We start from the raw sequence: 24867 nt of genomic DNA, 5'->3' as shown, positions 1-24867 counted from the left end.
ACACTATTCCCTAGCTCATTTAGCCAGTTGGTGTCATCACTTTTAATAGCATTAGAGTTGTCCATATGCTCCTTTGTAATGTGCCATCTGCATGGCCCTTTGACTATAGGACGCACTTTGTGCATAAATGGTTTTTAAGGAAAAAGGTGTCAGACTCTTCACTCATATGAAGTGTATCATACTGATAATGGCACCCAGGGGGCTTCAGTAACATGTCCCTCTGAGTATTATTTGCTATCTATTTTCCTACTGAGCATGGTTGATTCTTCTCCTAACTACCTCTAAATCAAGAAATATTTTGAGATCAAATAATTACTTAATTAGTCTTCCAATTATTAACTCATTGATGGACTAGAATTTGTCCCAAATGCTCCCTCTAATTGAGAGAATTCTGGCTAGAGGATTACTCCTAGGCATAATCCTTATGTGGCTATAAAAAGAATGAACTCTTCTGAGGCAAAATAAAGCACTTAATATTGCGTCCATGGAACATATGTGTAAACTCACCTTTCCTGATTTACCATAGAAAAAAACTTGTATTGGGCCGATTCATTTTCGGTCTTGAAGTCTCTGAACAATAAAACAATAAATATTGTGAATGTATTTCCTAAAATGCATTTCCTCCACCACTTCACCTAAAACCCTGGCCATTAAAGCTTGATCCCTTAGGTAGTCTTTTTCAAGTAATTATGTCCTTGAGGAGAGATGTTTTAAAAAGTGAACTAAGCAAAAATAATAATAATTGCAATGATAACTTGCTGACCAAAGAATCTTATAAGCAGCTTTACAAGTAGCAAATTACTTAGCTCTTCAGAAGTATTTGCAGTCATCCCATAAAGTTTCTTATACCTACATCACAATAGTGTTTGTACCCAAGCATACACAGAGAAACATCTTTTGTCTATTTTCATGAGCTCTTGTCTTTATTCTGTACTTTTCACCCTGACACTCCCATGTGTCAAAGATTTAATCCAACTTCCAATCAGCATTCTTCATTTAGATCACAATCCCTTCACAAAAGCATATTTTCATATATCCCATCACAAACATCCATTACCAAGGGCATGTGCATAGTGTAAGGACTATAAATACTACAAATGTGCACAGAGTTTTTAAATACTACTTTTGCTTAGCTCTTGAGCATCTGTCTGCATTCTTCAGATCAGCATGAGGGCACAATAGTAAAATGAAAAAATAGAAATAACTGTGCACGAAAAAATAGTTTTAGCAATCAACAGATAAGCTTTTATTAAACATATAAAATGATGCAAGTGCTATGTAAACACTGAGCAAACAAAAAACAAAAATTGGGCAAAGACAAAAGTGAGACAGCCCCAGCCCTTAGAGAGCCCCTTTCCTTCTGTGAGTGAATATCACAAATATGTATATGTGTGTGAGTGTGTGTGTGTGTGAAATAAATTAGAATTAATTGTTTAGTAGAGGATCTAGAAGCTGGCTGTATCAGGAAAGGTTTTGTAAAGAAGGGGACTAAAGGTGAGCAGTGAAAAAACCGTTAGGATTCTAAGAGGATAAGTTGAAGTGGGAATGCATTCCTGGTGTTGAGGTATTGCCTCTACAAGTTATGAGGAAAGGAGATTGAATTTAATGACCGAGGAACACCCATTTTGACTGAACTTTGAAGAATGTGAAATAGCATAACATAATAACATGGTAAAGGCAGCTTTGAGTTGGGTCCTGAAGGAATTCAGATGTCAATCTGAGGAATGTCTTTGAATATATACTAGCATTTCATTTTCTTTTTAAAATATATTTCATATGATGAAGTCATTTAATTGAACAAGTCAAAAGATCATTGATTATATTTGTCTAGTGTGCCAAACAATATGTCCTTTGAATTAAGGGTGATATGATTTTCCTAGTGCAAATTCCAAGAATTTGCAATTGCCTTATTATTATTTTCCTACAGATATACAGGTAGTTGAATCAATTATTTAAAAATATGCTCCAATGTGAATGTCTTTATATTTTGCCCTTTTATATCTCTAAGTTATTGACTTGCTGTGACATGTAATTGCTGAAGGTGCACACTTGTCAGACATATAGCCAGGGCTCCAATTTCATGTTTTCTTTCTAACTCATGGCAGGTCCTCAGACACAATAGCTATTAATGATTGACTTTTGAGAGAGCTCTATTCAAAGATGAGGTCATAGACTTGATTCCATGGAAAATTGTAGCATGGTGAAAAGAGTAGCAGATGTAGAGTTAAATGGTCTGGAGTTGAATCTTGATTCTGCCACTTGCAACCTGTGGGACCCTGGGCAGTCAGTTTCCTTTCAGCCTCAGTTTCATCATATATAAAATAAAAGGGTTGAACTCATTGATTTCTCACCTTTCTTCAAGTTCTAAATTTCATGATCCCATTCTTATCCAAAGGGCATTCTGTATAATGATTTTTGTATTTTAGTAACATATCTTTGTAACTTATCTAGTAGTGAGTCCCTTTTTGTAAGCCAAGATGAAATAAATTATCTAGGGCTATTATTTATAGACTCACTGCATCAGAATAACAAAATCTTAAAGCTGTGAAGAGTCTAAGAGACCTTCTAAGCCAAGCCTAACACACCCGAGAATCCTGTCTACATTAGAGCTGATGAGGGGTTATCCAGATTTTTGTAAAACCTCAAGAAATAGGGAATGAGCTTTCTAGGCAGTCAGTTCTACTGATGGATGACTATTGTTGGACAATTTTTCCTTGCATCAAACCTAAATCTTCCCCTTTACAACTTCCATGAATAATACTTAATGACATTAATAAAATAATAAGCACTTGTGATAATAAAGATACTAAACATTTATATAGAACACTAAAGTTTGCAAATTGCTTCATAAATATTATCTTATTTTATTCACACAACAACCTTGGGATGTTATTTATTCAAACTGTTATAAGTCAATTGATTAATGTTTTTGAATCAATCATTACATATATATTTAGCACCTACTATGTACCAGGCATTTTGCCAAGTGTCCAAAATACAAAAAAGAGAGAAAGCACAGTTCCTTTACCTGACCTCAAGGGGCTCACAGTCTAATGAGGGCAAAGATACAATTATATTCCAATGAACTATATACAGAATAGATTGGAAATAATTAATGGGGGAAGGCATTGAGATTAAGAAGGGTTGGGAAGGGCATCCTTTAGAAGGGTGAATTTTACCTGGGACTTGAAGGAAATCAGGTAATCCAGGAGGCAAAGATGAGGAGGGAAAACATTCCATTGATGGAGAGTAGCCAGTGAAAATGCCTGGAGTCAGGGAGTTGGAATGTCTTATGTGAAGAAAAGTTAAGAGACCATTGTTATTAGATTGTAGATATGTGATGAAAGTGCAGTGGTGCCAAATAGAGGATTTTATATTTGATTCTGGAGGTAATAGGAAGCCATTGCAGTTAATTGAGGAGGGGGCATAAAATGGTCAGGTTTGCACTTTTGGAAGATCACTTTGGTTACTGAGTGGAGAATGGACAGTAGTCAGGAGAGACTTGTGGCTGGGAGAGGAATCAGGAGGGTATTGCAGTAGTCTAGCCATGAGGTGATAAGGAACTGTATCAGAGGGGAGAAAGGAGTATATGTGAGAGATGCTATGAAGTTTAAAATGGCCAGTCTTGGATATGGGGAAGGAAACGAGAATGAGAATTTGAGAGGATACCTAGGTTTTGAGCCTGTGTGGCAGAAACTGAGGTGGTATCCTTGACATTTGTGAAGTTATGAAGAAGAGGCAGTTTGGAAGGAAAGATAATGAATTACATTTTTGCTTTTGTTTTTTGGAGGGAGTAAGGTGACTTGCCCAAAGTCACACAGTTAGTAAGTGTTAAGTGTCTGAGGTCACATTTGAACTCAGGTCCTCCTGACTCCAGGGCCTGTACTCAATTCACTGCACCACCTAACCACCCCCACTGAATAACATTTGAACAAAATTGAGTTTAATATATGTATAGGCCATATAGTTAAGAGATGTCCACCCAGGCATTTAGGGATAGGAGACTGTCAATCAATAGAGAAGTTAGGGCTGGATAAGTAGATCTGAGCAGCAGCATCTTAGAGATAATCATTAATACATTGGTGCTGATGAGATCAGCAAGTGAAGAAATTTAATCTTGCTTCCATGAGACATTAAATTCTTAAAGAAAACTTTTAAAAAATGTCTTTCAGTCTTTTCTTCTTTAGCCCTCAACAACCTTAGCTCCTTCAATTGATCTCCATATTGTACAGATTCCAGTCTTGTCCCCATTCTCATTACTCCTAGATCTTCTCAGCCTTACCAATGTCTTTCCTACAGTGCACTACCTCAATATGAACCAATACTCCAGATTAGGTATAATCAGGAAGTAAGACTAGAAGTAAGACTCAATCCCAGATTGAGCATATCAAGATCTTTTAATGAGATTAGACCAGATGCAAGACTACAGGCTTTGGATCTAAAGATATAAGTAATTTACCATGGAGTGGCACATTTGGTAGTCAGGGTATGCTTAAACATAACCTCTGTCCACTTAATGAAGTACAACTGTTCCAAACTAAGGCTTATCAGGAAAGCAAAGAGTATGCCCAATTGTGAGACTCTGAGACATGTGAATTGTTTAATAACATGCTGCAGTCAGATAGATATACATATATATGTATATATACATATGAATATATATTCATTAGCCTTTGTATTATTTGTAATTTAATTCTCCCAAGTTTCTGCTGCCTCTTGATTTGCAGCAATTTTGTAACACCAAAAGATTCTGGGAAGCCCTGCCTGATTTCCCTAATACGTCTAGGTCACAGGGGTGGGGAGCCTGTGGCCTCAAGTCCACATATGGCCCTCTAGGTTCTCAAGTGTAGACCTTTGACTGAATCCAAACTTTATGAAACAAATTTTCTTTTCTTTTCTTTTCTTTTTTTGGCTTTTTGGAGGGCAATTGGGGTTAAGTGACTTGCCCAAGGTCACAGGCTAGTTTTGTGTGTGTGTGTGTATGTTAAGTGTTTGAGGCCAGATTTGAACTCAGGTCCTCCTGACTCCAGGGTCAGTGCTCATTCACTGCACCACCTAGCCACCCCTGAAACAAATTTTTTTAATAAAAGTATTTGTTCTATAAAACTTGGACTCAGGGGGTGGCTAGGTGGCACAGTGAGTAAAGCACCAGCCCCAGAGTTGGGAGGACCTGAGTTCAGTTCCGGCCTCAGACACTCACACACTTTCCAGCTGTGTGACCTTGGGCAATTCACTTAACCCCAATTGCCCTGCCCTCCCCCCTCCAAAGAAGCGAAAGAAAGAAAGAAGGAAAGAAGGAAGGAAGGAAGGAAGGAAGGAAGGAAGGAAGGAAGGAAGAAAGAAAGAAAGAAAGAAAGAAAGAAAGAAGGAAAGAAGGAAAGAAGGAATACTAAGGAAGAGAGAGGGAGAAAAAAGAAACAAATTTTAAAAAATTTAAAAAGGAAAATATGAACTTGTAGATCTAAGATGAAGGTTTTGTTGTTTTTTACCCCTAAGGAGAATCCTGACTTTTGTTTAGAGAAACTGAAATTGGTCATTCTTTATAGGCTTTGAGAAGTGCTTTGGTTTTCAATAAGTAAGAAAATAAATGGTATTCCTTTCTCAGGAGGAATCTTGTTGCTGTTTCAGCAGCAAAATTAATCTGATATAGAAGATTGTTTTAGCTACACATGAAAGAGAGGGAGGAAAACATGTTTGGAAGGCAAGCAAAGTGAATAAATAGCACATGGAACAAAAAAATGGAGAATTAAGACACTCTAATGATGTTGCAAAGGGTTAATAGGATGAGCTAAAAGTAGAATGTCATGTTAATGAATGCATTGTGAGTTATTGCTATATTGTAGAGACTGAATACATATGTGTACACACAAACACTATGCATACACATGCATGTGAGCATATGTACATGTATGCATACATATATTAGCTATGTTACCTAATATGAACAAGGTTTTCAAATACCCTTATGTTAACTTGACATTTTCAAAAATTTTCCCACTTAAAAGAAAACAAATCTGAATAAAAAAGATAAATTGTTATTTGCAAAGCTTGATAACATATAAAAGTACTAGTAGGGTTTTTTTTGTTTTGTTTTCTTTTGTTTGCTTTTTGGAGGGCAGTTGGGGTTAAGTGACTTGCCCAAAGTCACATGGCTAGTAAGTGTGTCAAGTGTCTGAGGCCGGATTTAAACTCAGGTCCTCCTGACTCCAGGGCCAGTGCTCTATTCATTGTGCAACCTAGCCACCCCCACCAGTAGGTTTTTAAAGCCATGAAACATTACTATTGACTTCTACACACACGCATGCACACACACACAGATATGCATGTCTTACTTAGGCAGACATTGTGATTGCAATTAAGAATAAATACAGAGAACATAATCCAGAATGGAAGGCTTTTCCCCTTGTCATGTGTAAAGCCAAGCAAGAGCAGCTTTCCAGGGGACTGCTGCTGTGAACAGCTTCAAGGTTCTGATTACATAATATAGTGAACTCTCTATTTATTCAGTAATAAAGCAAGACAAAGCATTGACAGAAACCAAAGTACAGCATTCACAATGTTATGACATAACAACTTATCACTAAAGTGGCCACATAGTTTTCAGCAAAAGATATCATTCAGTAATTCCTTAACTCAATCATCCTTAAGGAGCAAGCCTCCTTAAGGGACAAAAATTACAAAGGTCAAAATTAATTCTCCATCCCTAGTTCACATTGAATCAAGATCTTCCCAGTCAGTTCTAAGTACCCAGTGAGAGGTCTTTTCATCTTGACTTGAAGATGGCTTTCAGATTCAGTGGTTCCTCTTCCATTGGTCCAGCTCCTGCCTGAATATACTCAATCATCACCTGAATTCACAGGTAGGCAAGCCTCAGCTCCTCATTCAGCAACTTGTACAGTTCCATATTGAAGCTCACAGTGTCCAGTCCACCTCAAGGCCTTCACAGCTTCTGTTTCTGAGAAAACAAAGTTTAACAGAGCCAGAACAACATTCGTACACACAGCTGGCACCATCATCAATTCACTATCTGCCTGTGAAATAAACACAGACCCACATACAAGGTTTGAGACCTCAACACAAATTGTCAGTATAGTCCCAGGGCCTCCGAAACCCTCCTCCAGGACTTCTGTAAACAAACAAGAAAATCCTCTTTCAGGGCTTCCAGTAAGGTCCCAGGGCTTCTGTACAAAGTATCACAAACAAAAATCAACACAAACACAACAGACAAACAGAGTGCCTGGCCACCACAAAGTTCCCTTTCTCAATTCTGCCACTGCAAGTACTCTCTTCTCAGTTCCGCTCTTTCCTAGCTTGGGCTTCTCCTTATACATGTTCATTACCTCCTCCCCTTCCTTTTGCATCAGCAACAGGGGTTCACAAGTTGTGGGGTTCACAAGTTCTGTTTCTTAACAAACACTTGATATAATCATGGGCAAGGCTTAAAAGGAATTTGAACTGAAACAAGGTGCTAAATAGTTTAATAGCAGGTGTTAAGTACTTCTTTGCTTGCCATTACATCATGAGAGATCCAAGTCCTTGACAGTTACCCAAACTCCACACATCTCAAGTCCAGCAAAGATATCCATGGGGAAGTGTCCTCCAAATTCAGCACACTTTACTCTTCAACAATCTTCCTCTATCATATACTATGTAAGAACAACACTTTCTAAGTGAAGATCCTGGTTTATTGAAACACATAATGAAACTATCCAGTTCTTCTTATTAAACTAAGCATGAGCAACTATGTGAAAAAAATGTTCTAGAAACTTGGAGAGGTACAAGATAATTAATGAAGGTACAATACCCTCACATGGAACTTAAATTTAGCAATTCTTAAACAAACACAAATCACATTTTCCCCTGGATTCATATAATTGTAGAACCTGCAGTCTCATCCCCAAAACTTACAAAGTGGGTCTGCCAGACAAGTCTTACTACAGTTTTAAGGCATTCTTTGAGTCTGTATTCTGTCAGAACCATAGCTAATTAACTCCCATAAATATTACTCAGTCAGTGGACAGAGTTCAAAACAAAATTATTTGATGAAATAACAGAGTAAGAAAAGTAGGAAAAAATATTTTCCCCATAAAGCTGCTCATGCTTTCTCACAAATACATGTACCATTGCAAGGTGGAAAAGACGTGAGTTGGGAAGATGTATTGAGAGATATGAATGTAGGGAACACATGTAGGGAATGTGTAGGTGACACATTAAGAAAACACATGTGAGGACTATTTGTGTCCAGGTTACACAGGTGCAAAAGAAACTTGTTGCTCTGAATCTGCATGGCTGTTAATGTCTTCTGGTGATAAAATAATTTGCTATTGTTACACACCTCATTTAGTGAAAACAAATGACATCATTATATTACACATATTTTAGAAAGATGATACTACCTAAAAATAAATTTGAATCGGTTTACAAAATAGAAAAAGACAGGCCTTTAACAGAGAAGAAAGCCAAGGAGAGAAGACTTGAAGCCCTGAATTAAGAACTAATTTTTAGGGAGTTCCTATTTTACCCTTTTTGTTGGTACTGACTCACCTGCACGATGCACCCCCTTCACATTCTCCAAACGGAAACCCAGAGGCAATCTCTACTACTTCGGGTGCTCTATATTACGTCATCAAGTCTTTCATCATTCCTTGTTCCAAAATATCATATACTGTGTGGAACTAATAGCAACAAAGTCATAGATCCTATCCTGGATCTCCCCCCATACACATTCACACACACATGCAGACATACACATACATCAACACAGAGGAAGGACAGAGAGGGATAGAGATGAGAAAGAGAGAGGGGGGGGGAAGAGACAGAGTGAGAGACAAAAGAGAGACAGAGGGAGAGACTTCTTTCCCTCCCTCTTTCTCATAGATCAGAAACTCCTAGGGAGCAGAGACTTTCATTTTTGCCTTCGTATCCCCAGAGTCAAGCAAAGATCTTGGCACATGGTAAGTGTTTAATAAAGGTTTGTTGACTGATTGTCCCTTATTACCAGCCATTAATATCAGTATAGTGTAGTATAATGGTTGGAAATGGACTCAGAGTGAGGAGATTTGGGTTACAATCTGAATGGAACCACTTCCATGTGTAACCAAGGGCAAGTCTCTTTACCTACTTTAATGTCAGGTTCCTCATCTATCAATGGGTATAATGACAAACACTATCTACCTTACAGGATTGTGAAGAAAGTGTTTTATAACACTTACATTCCAATATAAATGTGAGGTTTGGTCTATATCATTATTATTATTCCTTTGGATAAAAATGCAATCTTTTCTAAAATGTCTTTACAATACACATGAATGAAATTCTGAATGAAAACTCATTTAAAAAATGCCTTCTGATTAAAGGTGCCTTCATGCTTTAAGTGATAGACCTCATTCTTGTTCATATTTTATTTGGCAATAAATTGTATTTTCATGACTGAATAGTTGAAAGGGCAAAAATAGCAGAAGTAAAATGTAGTTGCAATAAAAAGCAGTTCTTATATTTTAAGATAAGATTAATTTGAGCCCATACTGATTTCAAAGAAGAAGAAAGATTTATACATTCATATGCATTTAACCCTGATTTTTACTTCTCAGTCCCTATCCATCCATCCATCTAGTCATTTAATATTATTATAATGCCAACTATGTGAAAAAAATGTTCTAGAAACTTGGAGAAGTACAAGATAATTAATGAGGGTACAGTACCTTCATATGGAACTTAAATTTAGCAATTCTTAACTAAACACAAATCACATGCTTCCCTGTATTCATATGATTGTAGAACCTGGAGGCTCATCCCCAAAACTTACAAAGTGGGTCTGCCAGACAAGGCTTACTGCAGTTTTAAGGCACTCTTTGAGTCTGTATTCTGTCATAACCATAGCTAATTAACTCCCATAAATATTATTCAGCCAGTGGACAGAATTTAAAACAAAATTATTTGATGAAATAACAGAGTAAGAAAAGTAGAAAAAATATTTTCCCATAAAGCTGCTCATAGTTTCTCACAAATACATGTACCTTGCTAGGTGGAATAGACATGAGTTGGGAACATGTATTGAGAGATAGGAATGTAGGGAACGCATGTAGGGAATGTGTAGGGGGCACATGTGGCCAAGGTACACATATATGAGAGCACACATAAAGGAATAATACTATATATAGCCAGGATGTGTGCATTAAGAAAACACATGTGAGGACTAGTTGTGTCCAGGTCACACACGTGCAAAAGAAACTTGTTACTCTGAATCTGCATGGCTGTTAATATCTTCTGGTGATAAAATAATTCAGCTTCTATTGGGCTTACTCTATTCTCATCCCCACCAACCATATTGTCTCTGTTAGATGCATTATCTTTGCTAAATGGATACTTTCCTGCCAAATATTGCTCTCCTGGAACCTGTCAAGTGAAACTCCATTGGCATAAGATTGTGAAACTTCTCTCTGCTTCCACCTTCAGATGTCATCCATAGCTACAACTCTTTCTTTTCTCATAATAAGAGTGGACTCTGCAATGCTTTTTCTGCCTAAAGCCCCAGAGTTTTCCATAGCTCTTTTAAGAAAGCTGCAGCTCCCATACTCAACAATTTTACCATCAAGCCAGAAAAACAAAACAAAAACATGTTTCTGTCTTTGTCCTCGAAGAAGTCATCTCTCTTGTTCCTTTAGCATCTTTGATTAGGAGACCTTTCATTTCTAGCAGAAGATTTCTCATCCCACAAGTTAAGCTCTTTAGAATGTAGAACAGAGACATTCCTACCTAATTATTATATTTTGATAGGCTATTTTTAAACTAAACTTTATATTGTATATTGTATTCTCTGTCTCTGTCTCTCTCTCTCTCTCTGTCTCTCTCTCTGTTTCTCTCTCTGTTTCTCTCTGTCCCTGTCTCTCTCTCCCCCTCCTCAGAGAAAGCATATCTGGAGACACATATACACACAACATACACATACATACACTCTCTCACACACACCTATTTTATTTAGGGTGGGTATTTCCTATGCTTCATGTTTTATTCTCATTTGTAATAATGATGAAAGGGAATTCAATTCATTTCTATCAAACATTTATTAAGCATATACTTTGTACAAGGTACTGGCCTAGGTGCTGAAAATATTACAAACAAAAATGAAATAGTACTTGGCCTCCAACTATAGGGGCTAGAGTAAAGGGACACATAAAATTTAAATAAAGATTTATAAATATGAAGTGCAAAATAATGCAAAGTAGTTTCAGGTGCAGCAAGGGAAGAGGCAAGTGCTAGCACCTGGAAAGAATCAGGAAAGCTTTAAACAAGCAGTTGTAACCTGATGTGTCTTGAATCTAACTAAGGATTTAAGACGTGCAGTTGAAAAGGGAGCACATTTCAAATTGGGGGGAGGAAGCATTTTACAAAGATATGGAAATTAGAGAAGAAATATCAAGAGTGGTTAACAACATATCTGAAGTGAAGTATATGAAGAGAAATAAAACTGAAAAGATATGTGGAAATGTGGAAGCCAAATTAGAGAGAGCTGCAAATTCCTGCCTGAGGATTTTAGTTTTTATTTTTATTAGATCAGAGTCTTTAAATATATTGGCAGAAGGTGGAGGGGGCAGAGTTTCTTGGTCAGATCTGTGTTTTAAGAGTGTCAGTTAGACAATGGTTGGGAAGATGGATTGGGAAAGAGAAGGATTAGAAACTGGGGGATAAAATAGGAGGACATTTCAATAGTCAAGGAAAGAGAAGATCTAATCTTAAATTAGATTAAAGTCTACATGGGTACAAGGAAAAGGACAGATGTGAAATATATCATAGAGGTAGAATCAGCAAGATTTGGTAACTGATTAGAAGGTAAGATTCAGGGAGAGGAGAAAATCAAAAATGACTCCAAGGTTGCAAAAGTAGGTGACTGTAAAAATGGCTCTTAAGCGAAATTGAATGAGCTGCTTTTGACACATTGAGTTAGAGAAATCTTAGGTGGAGGTCTCTAGCAGGTGGTTGGACATGGATGAAGTTCAGGAAAGGCAAAGGATGGATCCATAGATTGGAATTCACCTACATAAACATAGTAATTGAAATCATATTAATCAGATCTCCAAGAGGAAATATGTATTATTATTATTTTTGGGGGGGTGGGGGTAAGGAAGCAATCAGGGTTAAGTGACTCAGCCAGGATCACACAACTAGTGGGTGTCTGAGATAAAATTTGAACTCAGGTCCTTGAGACTCCAGGGTTGATACTTCATCTACTGTGCCACCTAGCCGCCTTGGAAATAAATATTTTAAAGGAGCAAAATAAAATATTCAAAGGAGATTTAAGAAGTAGTGATTAAACAGGAATGAAGGAAATGATAAAACAATGTTGCAGGATCCAAGGGAGGAGAGAATATATGAGGATATATCCAAGTTGACAGAATCAAAAACTGCAGAAAAGTTAATTACAATGAAAATTGAGGGGGAAATAATGTGTTAGTAGTTAAGAGAGAATTTTCTTCTTTGGAAAAAGCAGTTTTAGTTAAAAGCCTCAGTGAAATGTGCAAAATTTATGTAAGTAGTAAAGGTGAAAATGTAGGCAAAGAATTAACCCTTTGGGGGATTTTTACTGTTAAAGAGAAATGAGCTATACGGCTAAATCTTAAGATGGGAGGTTCAAGGAAATTTTGTGGTTGTTTTTTTAAGGATGGGGAAAGCTTGGATGTATTTATATGGAGTAGAGAAGGATTCAGTAGATAAGAAAAAAATTAAAGTTAAAAAAGAGGTAGTAATTTTGGGTGCATGCTTTTGGAAGGGACACGGGATTTTTATTCACTCATTTTCAGCTGTCTTTGTGACCCCATTTGGAGTTTGCTTGGCAAAGATAGTGGAGTGGTTTGGCATGTCCTTTTCCAGCTCATTTTATATATAAGGAAACTAAGACAAACAGGGTTAAATGACTTGCCCAGGGTCACACAGTGAGTTTCTGAGGCCAAATTTGAAGTCAGGAAGATGAACCTTCCTTAATTCCAGACCACTAACTCTAAACATTGTGCCACCTAGCTGCTCTAGGAGATAGGACCAAGGAAAAAGAAAGGAGATGTCTTCTGTAAATAGTGAAAATTGACAAAGTAGTTTAGGAGATATGAGGAAAGAAAAGATTTGGAAGAACAGATTGAAAGAATGTTTGCTAAAGAATCAATCAAATAAGAATAAAAAGGTTACTGTATATCAGTGAGGGCTGAGTCAAAGCTAGATAAAACAGATTTGTAGTGAAGCTAGTCAGTGCTGTTTAGCATTGGGACAATCTAGGGTTAGAGTTTTTTAAAACACATAAATGATGATTTGGCAAAGAGACAAGGGATTCAAGTGAAACTGAAAAGCTCAACACTGTGGTCTCTCAATGATGAAAGACCAAAATTATGATGTCTGTGCAGAGTGAGGGGTGGGTAGAGGCCTAGAGGACATAGTAAAGATGAAGAATATGTTTAATGTCAGCGAAGTTGAGGAAAAGATTAAGAGATAAAAGGTTATGGTCAGAGAGAAAAGTTTTGGAGTTCTAGTTAGTAGATCTAGAACAGATATGGGTAATGATCAGATCTAATTAATAATCTTTGTGAATGACTAAATTCAATCAATCAATCAAAAAGCATTTGGTGAGTCAGTTCCAAGTACTTAGGTTAGGGACCTAGAGTTAATATTCAAAGAATGAAGTAAGCTCAGAAGTAGCTTACATTCAATTAAAAAAAAAGATAATGTATTTATGTGTAAGCAGAGAGAGGACAAATATGTAGAGAATGAATACAAAATGCATATAGATTAGTTAGGTAGGAAAGGTGATAATGGTTGGGGAGATCAAGAAAGGTAATGTTTAAGCTCCATCTTGAAGGAGAGTGAAATTCTCTGAGGTGAAAGTGAGAATGGCATGTATTATAAAATGAGAGACAACCAGTGTAAAAGTATAGCTATAGGAAACAGAATGTCCTGAGCGATGGAGAAAAGGCCAGTTTGGCTGGATGGCAGAATGTGGGAGGAGGAATAAACTGCATAATTAGCCTGACAAGACAGATTAGGGGTAAGTTATGAAAGGCTTTTAAAGCTAGAAAGAAAGTTAACGTGTTATCCTCAAGGCAATAGAGAGCCAATTGAGTTTATTGAATAGGGGATTGTCAAGGTCAGCACTACACTTAAGAAGAATCATTGGTGCTTTTGTGGAAGATGGATTGTAGTATGTGGAGATTTAAGTCAGGGAAAATATTGCAGTGGTCTAGACAAAAGGTGGCAAGACCCTGAACTAAGGTGAGGGCTGTGTGAGTAGAGAGGTGTTACATCTAAGAGTGAGCAGGGAGGTAGAAATGGCCTGTATACAGAACTGGTAAAAGGAGTTCGATAAAGATGGATGAAGTTATTGTCCAAGAAAGAGAGTTTTAGTAGCAAAGTGAGAATGGGAATGAGGAACAAAGAGAATGCCTAATCTTCTTCCTGACCCCATGCTTCAGAGGGCAGGAAAGAAAACCTGCCCAGTACTAAAGAGGTGGTCAGGCATGTAATGTGTTCTGGGATAAATTAGGTTTCAGTTAATGCAAAAAGATGGAAAGAATGTAGAATCAAAAGATCTAGATAAATTTCTAAAATTTGCTAATAATAAAACAATGGTATCAGAAGGGGCTGTTACCTAGCATCACAATGAATGTTATAAACATTAAAGTGTAGAGTAGAAAAAGGAGAAGGAGAGTAAGGGAGAGAAAGGATGAGAAATAGATGCTACCTTCTCCAAATATTGACTATGAGTCATGCAAAGGAGTGTGAAATAGGCCAACTATATCATGGTGAATGATGGTTTGTGCCTCTACCCTCTGAAGTCCTGGGATTACTAAACATAGATTCAGTATAAACCTTTATTGCTTTGGATTTTCCCCAAAGTCTCTTATCTTTTTAAGGGTCTAAGATTTCCAATAGCAAAAGAGAAATAAGTGGGTAATTAGGTCCCTGGGCATTGGACTAAACTCATACTCTCCACTGACATCTGAATCTAAGGAGGCCAAGTATTCTGAAATTTGCACATACACACATGCACACATATAAATGCACACATACTCACACACACATGCATGTACATGCACACACACACACACACCACATGTCTTTAGGCTATAGATCCAGCACTTTCCTCAAAATATTCCTCTCCAACCTCCTTCCCCCTCCCCTGTCTCTACCTTGGGCTGGAGCTGTCCTACAGGCTCTCACTCCAAGAGGGTAGGGAGAACTCAGTCCCTAGGCCTTAATTGGAGACATTGAGCTGGGGAAAAGACTTTACCTTTCAACTTTCATCCCCATGTTTCTCCTACAATAAAAAAAGAAAGAAAAAAAAACTAGCCATAGTATCTTGATTTATTTTTTTCTTATAATAAATGCTTTAAACAAGCACATTGTAAACAGGGGAGGGAAAAAATGACCACCTATATAGAAATGATATTTGAATTGATGAGAACCTATGAGAAAATATGAAGTAAGAAAAGGAGAAGGTCAATAAGACTTGGCAATAAATTGGATGGGAGGGGTGAGGGAAAAAGATGAGTAAAACATTGCTCTGCAGTCACAAATCTTTATGGTTAGGATAATCGGACCTTCAATAAATAGAAATTGGGGAGGTGGAACCATGGACTGAAATCAAAGGACCTGCCTCCCCAGGTTTCTCTACCACATGTACTTTGACTCCTTGTTCAAGGTCTCAGGCTCTTGTGTGTGCTCCAGGCTTCTGGCTTCTGTGTAGTAGAGAATCAAAAGGCTGCACAGGAGCTGTCTGGGGGCCTCCAGGTTTCTTCTTCATGAATGTAAACTTACTAGATATAGACCAAGCTGGACTATATACATCTATAGTCCATGCATACTAAGGAAGGTTTTACACAGAACCAGATTCATTTGGTGTGCCATTTTAGTAAGACCAATTGCTTAAGAATTCAACTCCAAATTATTTGAATAGTGCTCACTGCAATATTTTCTTGGCTAAGTTGTCTAGGCTGCATTTGAGGCATGTCCCATATATAATCATCCACGATATCTAAAGGTCTGGCTGCCCCAGAATATTTCCCTTGGCTGCTACACAGTATGAATGAGGTGGATGTACAGTGCAACATTGAACAATGCTCTCCCCTTGTTCCATTTCAGCATGAACTATCGCATGCTTTCTCTTTGATAAAATTACCAAAACAGCTAACTTCTCACTTCAAGGCTCTCATCTCTGCAATGTTGATCCCTAAGGTCACTCCCAGCTCTAAAATGATAATCACACTGATCTCGTCTAGGCCAGGATCCCTGGTCTCATTTGTGTGGGACTCTACTGAAGCAGGTGCAATCACTCCATACCTGTGTAAAAGAGTTCCTGGAGGGGCAGGGAGGTTGGAGAGGAAATAATCCCCTGCTGGCCGATTTTCTAGTGATGAGCTTTTCAGGACAGAACCAGGATTGTCCTCACCTGACACACATAAAGTCCTCTCCTGGGCTTAAATGTGAAGCCTTTTGAGATTGGTACAGTCCATCAGCTTTTGTACTCTACAAGTATTGCTTTCTGAAATACATAAACTTCCACAACAGGATGAGGTCTCAAAGCAGGATTTAAATAAAATCACAAATTTCTAACAACTTTCACTTAAGACAATGTCACAAAAAAATCTCCATTAAAATGTACCTGGGCTCCCTTGGTTGGGTCAACCTATTGATATCTTTGATACATCCGTAGATTCATGAGTTCATTAGTGTAAGTATCTCTTTAGACAGTGCTGATGGCAACCTCTCTGCAGCATCTTGTCCATCCATGTCCTCCTTCCCATCCTCCACAGGGAGTCTAGCCAGTGTATTACAGATCACATTTGACATCTCTTGCCATTTTTTAAATACCAAATATGAAGTGGATTGTCTATCTCTTCCTATCTATATATCTTTTTTAATATTACATTTATTTCTATAGTGATGTCCTTCACAGCTTTTTGCCTACACAGTTTTGGTGTATCTTTTTTATTCTTGCATTTATTTCTATAATGATACCCTTCACACCTTTTCTCCTTCACCATTTTTCATGATAGTATGTCTTTTGCAGGGATAGTGACTGGGCCTGTGATTTCATTGCTATCTTCTTAGAGAGTTCTCTGGATTAATGAATCATTAAGAAGAAAAGAATGAATTAAGCAATAGTACCTACTATGTGTCAGACACTATGCTTTATGAATATTATCACATTTGATCCTTACAACAACCCTGAGAGGTAGATGTTATTAACTCCTTTTTATAGTTGAAGAAACTGATCCAGACAAAAGTCAAGTGACTTACCCAGGTCACCCAACTAAGTAAATACATGAGGCTGGATTTGAACACAGGTCTTGAACACAGCCCTGTCTCCAGGGCTAGTTCTCTATCCCCTATACTACCTAGTTTCCTCTAGATAAGTACTTTGTCCAGCATTACACAGCCAATGTGTCAGAGGCAAGACTTCTATTCAGGCTTTTCTGCTTTAGAGGCCAAGTCTCTTTCCATTACACCATGTTACTTCTGATATCTCTTTGGGAACAAAAAGGACACTAGAGGGAGAATCAGGGTTTGGAAAAATTCCTGAGATCTGGTCCCTGATCAGAAAATCTTCGGGAAATCACAAAAGCAAAGCACATAGTCCAGAGTCCTCCAAATTGGTGAAAGCCTCCCTTCTTTCTGTTGAGAAAGCAGCATAGAAATGATCAAGTGCTTTCTTTTTTTTCAAAACTGTGTCAAAGTAATTTCAGTTTCCTGGGTCTTTCTAGGATGTCTAAAATAAGTACAGAATAGAAAAACCTAACTGGATTCATCCCCTTTTCATACTGTTGAATCTCGTGATTATAAGATGCTTTCCTTCAAGAGGCTAAGGGCATGGGAAAGAGTGCACATATTCACCTGCTATCTTCTTTGTGAAGACACAGCAGATGGGGCTTCATATAATTGGAGCAACTTAGAGTTTCTCCTTCCTCTCCTTTCCCCCATGAAATGCAAAGCTATGATCTAGTACATTATTATTGGTCCTAAAATAACCTAAAATAATTGATGTACCAACCTATGAAACCAAATAACATCTGTACAAAGACTTTGACATTGATTGGAAGGGGTTTTATGTTTTTCCACTTCATATTTTTTGAATTTGTTTTTTAAGACTTTGAGTTTTGACAAAACATTCGACTAGTGTCATGTAGTGTGTATTTTTGATGTAAAAAGTCTTGGAAATCACTTCTCTTAATGTAGGAATCAACGAATTTATTATCTTTCACCAGCTGGAGCCAAATGAACCATTGTATGCATTTTTTCCGGCACTGTTTACCTCAAGTACAATTACCTCCAGTCAGTTCTTAAATATGAAGTTCATAGAGAATTGACATCCTGATTCAAATTCTCTTCTCTTCTTTTCAGTTATTACTTACAGCACTTTTAGTCATTTCAGTTTATTACACACTCCTTTTGCTACTGGTAATTGTGAGAATTAATCCTGAGCTACCAGAATTGATGATGCAGAACCACAGAAAGCTGTTTAAAACAAATAGACAAGGGACACCTTACAGGAGAAAACATCCTAGTCTTGTGTCAAGAATGTTCTATCCTAAGTGAAATAATGCTAAAATTTGGGGAAATTTCACTTGAGATAAGACTGATATTCCCCTCTATAATTTTCCTGGGATTGGAATGCTATGCCTTTAACTCAACTCAATTAAATGTACATTTTAGGTACTCACTATGTGAGAGGCATTTTGCTAACACTGGATGTAATAAAAAAAATACAGCCCTTGAACTCAAGGAGCTTATAGGGGTACATAATACATCAGGAAAATTGAAGACAGAGAGAAAGAATGGTAATAACTAGAAACAGAGAGTAATCAAGAAAGGATTCACAAGAGATAGAGATGGGGAGGGAGCACTTCACAACTTGGATCCAATCTATTTTCAAGTATTATTATAATTACCCCCTTTTTATATACTCTAGAGTCTAATCAAATTGATATTACTGTTCTCCACATGTGACAAACCATTTCCGATCTCCACACCTTTGTACAAGCTGTCACCCTGGCATTAAGTTCCATCCCTCCCACTTCTGTGGTGAAATCAACAAGATTTGCCAGCAAATTGGATATGTGGGTGAAAGAAAGTGAGAAGCCAAGAATGCTTGAAGTTGTGCACCTGGTGATGAGAAGTATGGAAGCGCTCTCAACAGAAACAGAAAAAATAGGAGAGGGGAGGCCAGGTAGCACAGCAAGTAAGAGCACCAGCTCCAGTGTCAGGATGACCTGGGGATCAAATCTGGGCTCAAATACTTAGCACTACATCTAGAAATAACCTTGAGCAAGTTACTTAACCCCGATTGCTTTATAAAAAAAGAAAAAATAGGAGAAGAATCAGGTTCTTGGGTGGGGAAGAAAATAATTTCTCCTTTTCACATGTGGAGGTTGAGATGCCTATTGGACATCCAGATTGAATTATCCAGCGATAATTTGAATTTGGAATTCAAAAATAAGATTAGGGGTGGAAATTTAAATTTGCATAGACATGGTACTTCACCCTATGAGAATTAAAGAGCTTTCTACAAAAGCCTAGTACAGGTGGAAGAGATGAATACCCCAGAAAGAATTTAGGGAAACATGCATGCTATGGTCTAGGGAGATCAGTAATGACTCAACTGAAAAAATGGGGATAAAACCAGATAATTACAAGGATTGTTCTAGGAATCAAAAGAGAGAATATAGGTAAAGTGCTTTTAAAATCTGAAAGCACTATATAAATTCTATCTGTTATTATTATTATTCAGAAAAGAAAACTGAGGAGTGATTAGAAGAGAAGGAGAAGTATCATGGAAGCCAAGGGAGTAGAGAACGTGAGGAGGAAGAGATGGTCAATAGTATGAAATGATACAGAACTCAAGAAGAATAAAGGCTAAGAAATGGTCATTTGCAATGAGCAGTCTAGAGAATATTTGTACTCTGAGAGAGAAGTGCAAACAAGTGGCAGGGCTAGAAGCCAAACTCCAACAGATCGAGAAGTGAATTAGTGGTAATTGGGAGAAGTGAGAAGAGAACAGGATAATAGCTTGAGGAATGTCTGGCTTGTGAAAGATTTTTGTTTATTTTTGCTTGTTTTTGAAAGGAGAATAAGACATGAATCTGCTTGTAGGCAGCAGAGAAAAGAGCCGCCAGGAAACGGGAGATGATGAATAGAGCACCGCTCATGGATGGAGCAGTATGGTCCCAGAATGAGGATAACAGTTGGGGCAGGGTATCGAGGGGATGCCCAGCAACTGAGCAAACTGTGGTATATGAATGTAATGGAATACTTTGGTGCTTTAAGAATTGAGGAGCAAATGGACTTCATAATAACCTGGAGAGACTTATATAAACTGTTGATTGAGAATCTCAGAACCAGGAGAATTTTGTACACAATTACAGACACATGCTATCTGTGATGCCTGACTTTGATAGACTGGGCTCCTCTCAGCAATGCAAGGTTAGGAAACAGCTCCCAAAGTCTCATAATGGAAAGGGATATCCACATCCAGAGAAAGTTTTACAGAGTCTGAACTGAGATTGAAGCAAACTACCTGATCTCTCTCTATTTTGTTTTGTTCATTCTTTTTCATCATTCATTCCATTGGTTAGAATTCATCTTTACAACTTGAGTAATGTTTAATGTGAAGGAATTTGTAGAACCTATTTCAGATTGCATGCCACCAGGGAGAGGGAGAGAGGGAAGGGAGAAGAAACTTTGAAAATCAAGGAATTGTGGAATTGAATGTTGTAAACTAAAAGTAAATTAAAAAAAACAGTTGGGACAGGGTGGGTGGCTGGTTGTCCTTATCAAGGAAATGACTTCTTTCTCAGCAATATAACAAGAAGGTGGGTGAAGATGAGAAGTTTTGAGGTAATAGAGGAAAAAAGAGAAATCAAGGGAGGGTCACTGTTTTCTTAATAGGACATTTGCTCAGAGAGGATTATAGAAAGACATGGAGAAAAGGATTTGGAAGAGGCACTAATGAGAGTGGTCAGAGACTAAAGCAAGGAAGAAAAATGCATGTGCCTGGCAGAATAGTGAATAGATAACATGAATGTCCAGGGTACCTAGGAGCTAGGGTAGCCTAATTTCCTCTAGTAGAATTTATTTGTTTAGAAGAAGAGAACCAAGATGGTAGAGTATAGGCAGCAACTCAACTAAACTCTCCCAACATTCCTCTCTAAACAACTTTAAAATAACAAATTTAATTCTAGAGTGGCTGAGTCAACAAATGTTTAGGTGAAGACATTGTTCCAGCCCAAGACAATTTTTTGTTGTCTTGTTTTGTTTCCAAATGATGTCTTGACTTGTATGTGAATTGGATCTAAGTGATGCAGTTGCACAAATTTGTCAGCCTCGCTCTCTTTTTCTGAGTCATAAAAGTCTAGTGGCAAGACATATATCAAGATGACCAGTGATGGCCTTAAATGCAGTGTATGACCTTGACATCTTTCATGCCTGACCAAGCTATAAGCACTCCACAGAGCCTGCTTCAGTTGCCGTCACAGTCCTTGGAACAAATTGTTCAGATCTGCCCATCCTTCTGGGTAAAGTCTTCATATGCTTGGCATAGAAATCCCCCTAAGTCACCAAGAGGAGATTGGCAGGAGAGATCTGTGACCCTGGGGTGGAGGTCAGCTCAGAGTGCAATACACTTGACAGCAAGTGGAGATGGCCACAACAGTGGCAGTAGCAGCTCAGGAGCTCTCAGCCCACAGACAGTAAGAGGCTTGGACAACTTGTCAGACAGAGATTACAAGAGGCCCTTTGTTGGCCCTGCAGGTAGGACCATAAGTGGTTCTGGGTCATAGTTTTAGGTCAAAGAGGAGTGTGACAGCACTTATGAATACAGGGAAGTAGGAATTCTGATCACAGATTCAGGGGAGAGAAGAGGGCTTATCTGGTCACACGCAAGAGAGCAGGAGCCCTGGTCTTGGTTCCAAGGCATGAAGGAGCACTTGTGCTTGTAACTGCAGAAGAGTAGGGACCTTGGTCTCAGTTGCAGGGCCAAGAGAAGCACTGGTGAGTACAAGGCAGTAAAGTCACTTCTTGGGTAAAGACCAGAGCACAGACCAGGAGAACAGTGACCACACTTCTCTTTGGATCATAGTACCTTAGAAGCAATGAAAACTTACAGGGACCCAGAGTGAGCTCTGAAAGCAACACAAAAAACAAAACCTGACCCTTGGGACAATGCCTCCTCCACCAGCTTTAACATAAATTTAGAAGTCAAGAGGAGACTGATGAAGGAGAATGGGAAGAGGGGAGGATGTGTTCATCAAACCAATAGAAAAGGCACAACAATAGAAAAGGAAGAATAGAACTAAGGAGAGATTGAATTGGATTGGATAGGGATGAGATCATGGAGAGAGAAAATAGGGGAAGATAGAGATTTTTGAATCACTGGGTTTAGAGGAGCAGAAAGTGCAGCCTTGGTCAACATGGGCACCTGTTTTGGGACTCTATTTCTCTGCTACATTTCATGGTGACTAACTATGGGCAGGAACAGCAGGGAATTTAGACCAGAGGTCTAGGTACCCAGGGCCTGGCTTGGATTTATACTTGGGATATGCTCCCCAAATGTGTAGTAGAAGGCACAATCAGCAGATAATCCCATGTACTCAGTTCTGTGTTGGGCCTAGTATCTGTGGGCCAGGGCACTCTTGTACATGGTGTTTTCCTAGGTTTCTACATGAGGTCCTTGCCACTTTCAGGCTGTGTCCATAATTAATAATCAAAGATTGCATCCCCCTGGGATTATGCTGGCTCCAGTAGTCTTGGTGTTCACACTGCTATAGCTACAGCTTACCAGTGCCCACTGCATTTATTTTTAATAATCCATTTTTTGGATATATTTAGCTCAAATCAAAAGGATTTGCTATAGTGGCATGTTAAGAATAATACCAAAGCATTGCCTCTGTAAGCCTGAAGATGGAGAGATGCTATCACTTGTCTATAAATACATTCAGCAGGGGTGGCTAGGTAGCACAGTGAATAGAGCACTGGTCCTGGAGTCAGGAGTAGCTGAGTTCAAATCCGACCTCAGACACTAAATACAAAAACTAGCCATATGACCTTGGGCAAGTCACTTAACCCCAATTGCCCTCCAAAAAGCAAAAAAATAAAATAAAATGCAGCAGCAAAGGGAAGAGGGGCCATATTCATAAAATTGATTAACAGGGGGCACATACATATATATGTATATATGTATGTATGTGTATATATGCATATATGTATATATATGTATGTATATGTGTGTATGTATGTGTGTTTATATCTCCCAGATGATCTATCCATGTAGCACAGCAGGGCCCTTAAGTCCTTTCTCCTTTCACAGTGTCCTCATCCATCCCCTCTTAAGCTCTGCTGGGCAGGACATCCAGTTATGCTTCATTGTCTCTTCTTCTCCACAACTCAATACCCAACAGCCAAAGTTCTCTCTCTCAATTCACAATATTCCTCTTACGTTGTGCCTTGTCTTGCTCCCTAGACTAATTATTTCTTTATTTTTAAAGAGCCACAAGGGATATGTCACTTAAGAAGACCATGTTGATTCAGCTGAGCACATCTTCCCAGTACTGATCATGTTGCCATTTCATAGTCAGAAGCCTCAGAAATAACCACATAACTCCTTTTGGCCTTTTGTGTTCAGGAATCCAGTAACTAGCTGTCTAAGCCATTCTAAGCTCAGTGTAAACTTGGTGGACCCTTGAGTCAATCAGTTATCAAAAACAATTTCAGTACTTTTAAGGAAAAGAACTAATCTAATCTGTGTGGGGGAACACCTGAGGAAAAGTTAGCTGAGTCTACATGTCACAGCTCTAAGAAATAATGCACCTGGCTCCTTACAACCTATAATTTCATCAGAAGATAGCTGATCAGGGAACCCTGATCAGCCTCCCTCCACTAGGTACATATTTTTATCTTTCTTTTCAACCAGTAGGTGGATTCCCACTGAGTGGGCAAAAGTATAAAGACAACGCTGCTTCTGCGTGACACATTATAATCTCACAATTACTTTTTTTTCTTTCCCTATTTAAGCAGGAAGGTAACTAACTGGTTCTTTTTCTGGTGTTTATATTGTGTAAGGTTTCTCAGTTGATTTAAAACTATGCCTCGTTTTCTAACTGAATGGGAGAGCTGCATTTTTTTCTCCTTAGTTATAATTGAGTGTATAACTTCTCAGTTGCAAGTGCTGTCTCTAAAGCTCAGACCCGCAAATGTTCAAGAAAAATTCCTCCACTACCTATAAAGATATAACACCATTAACTTGCTTCTTTAAAGCAATCAGTAGAACACTTTGAAGTCTGAAAAAAACTAAAGTTTCCAAGGTTAAAAATTAAGAGTTGTGTATTCTATACTTGGAAGTGTATTTGGAATTTTGCTCAGAGTGGTTTAACTATCACTTTTGCTGACTTTATAGTTGGACAATAGAACTTTTTGGTTCTCTAGGGCCCCAAGTGAAAGTGTCACTTTTCAGGCAGATGTTGAAGACTTCCTAACAAGTTTTCACCCCTTAAGATTATTAATATCTGAAAACAATTCAGCAAACATTAATTAAGTTGCTAAATATAGACCATCCTCTCTTTTCATAAATGGACCATCCCCAGATCTTTGCAGTAAAAGAAATTTTTGCGTAATGTAAATTTTCCCAAGGAAGAGAGAGAGGGATGTAGGAAGGGGGCCAGTACACAGTTCAAGGGCATATAGAGGCTGATAACAGATAATTGAGAATAAGAAAAGAGACAAGGTTTGGGGCCAGTCACATGGGTGGCCTGCCTGGAAGCAAAGAAAGAGGTGGGACAGACTCTTGTACCCCTCCATTAGAATTTAGGGTGACCCAGCTCATGAAGGAGAAAATCAACC

At 38.2% G+C, this 24867-nt stretch overlaps 1 protein-coding gene across 1 annotated transcript in view; it reads left to right on the top strand.

Moving 5' to 3' along the window:
- The window catches only part of GRID2 (glutamate ionotropic receptor delta type subunit 2), a 919201-nt gene that overhangs the window by 348223 nt on the left and 546111 nt on the right, over nt 1–24867 (top strand). The window lies entirely within an intron of this gene.

The sequence above is a fragment of the Petaurus breviceps genome, unplaced genomic scaffold (genome assembly GCF_028583685.1).
Source record: "Petaurus breviceps papuanus isolate PSGF00001 unplaced genomic scaffold, PetGlider_PUasm1.0 126, whole genome shotgun sequence".
Taxonomy (NCBI): Eukaryota; Metazoa; Chordata; class Mammalia; order Diprotodontia; family Petauridae; genus Petaurus; species Petaurus breviceps.
This window is presented reverse-complemented; position numbering and strand designations above follow the sequence as displayed.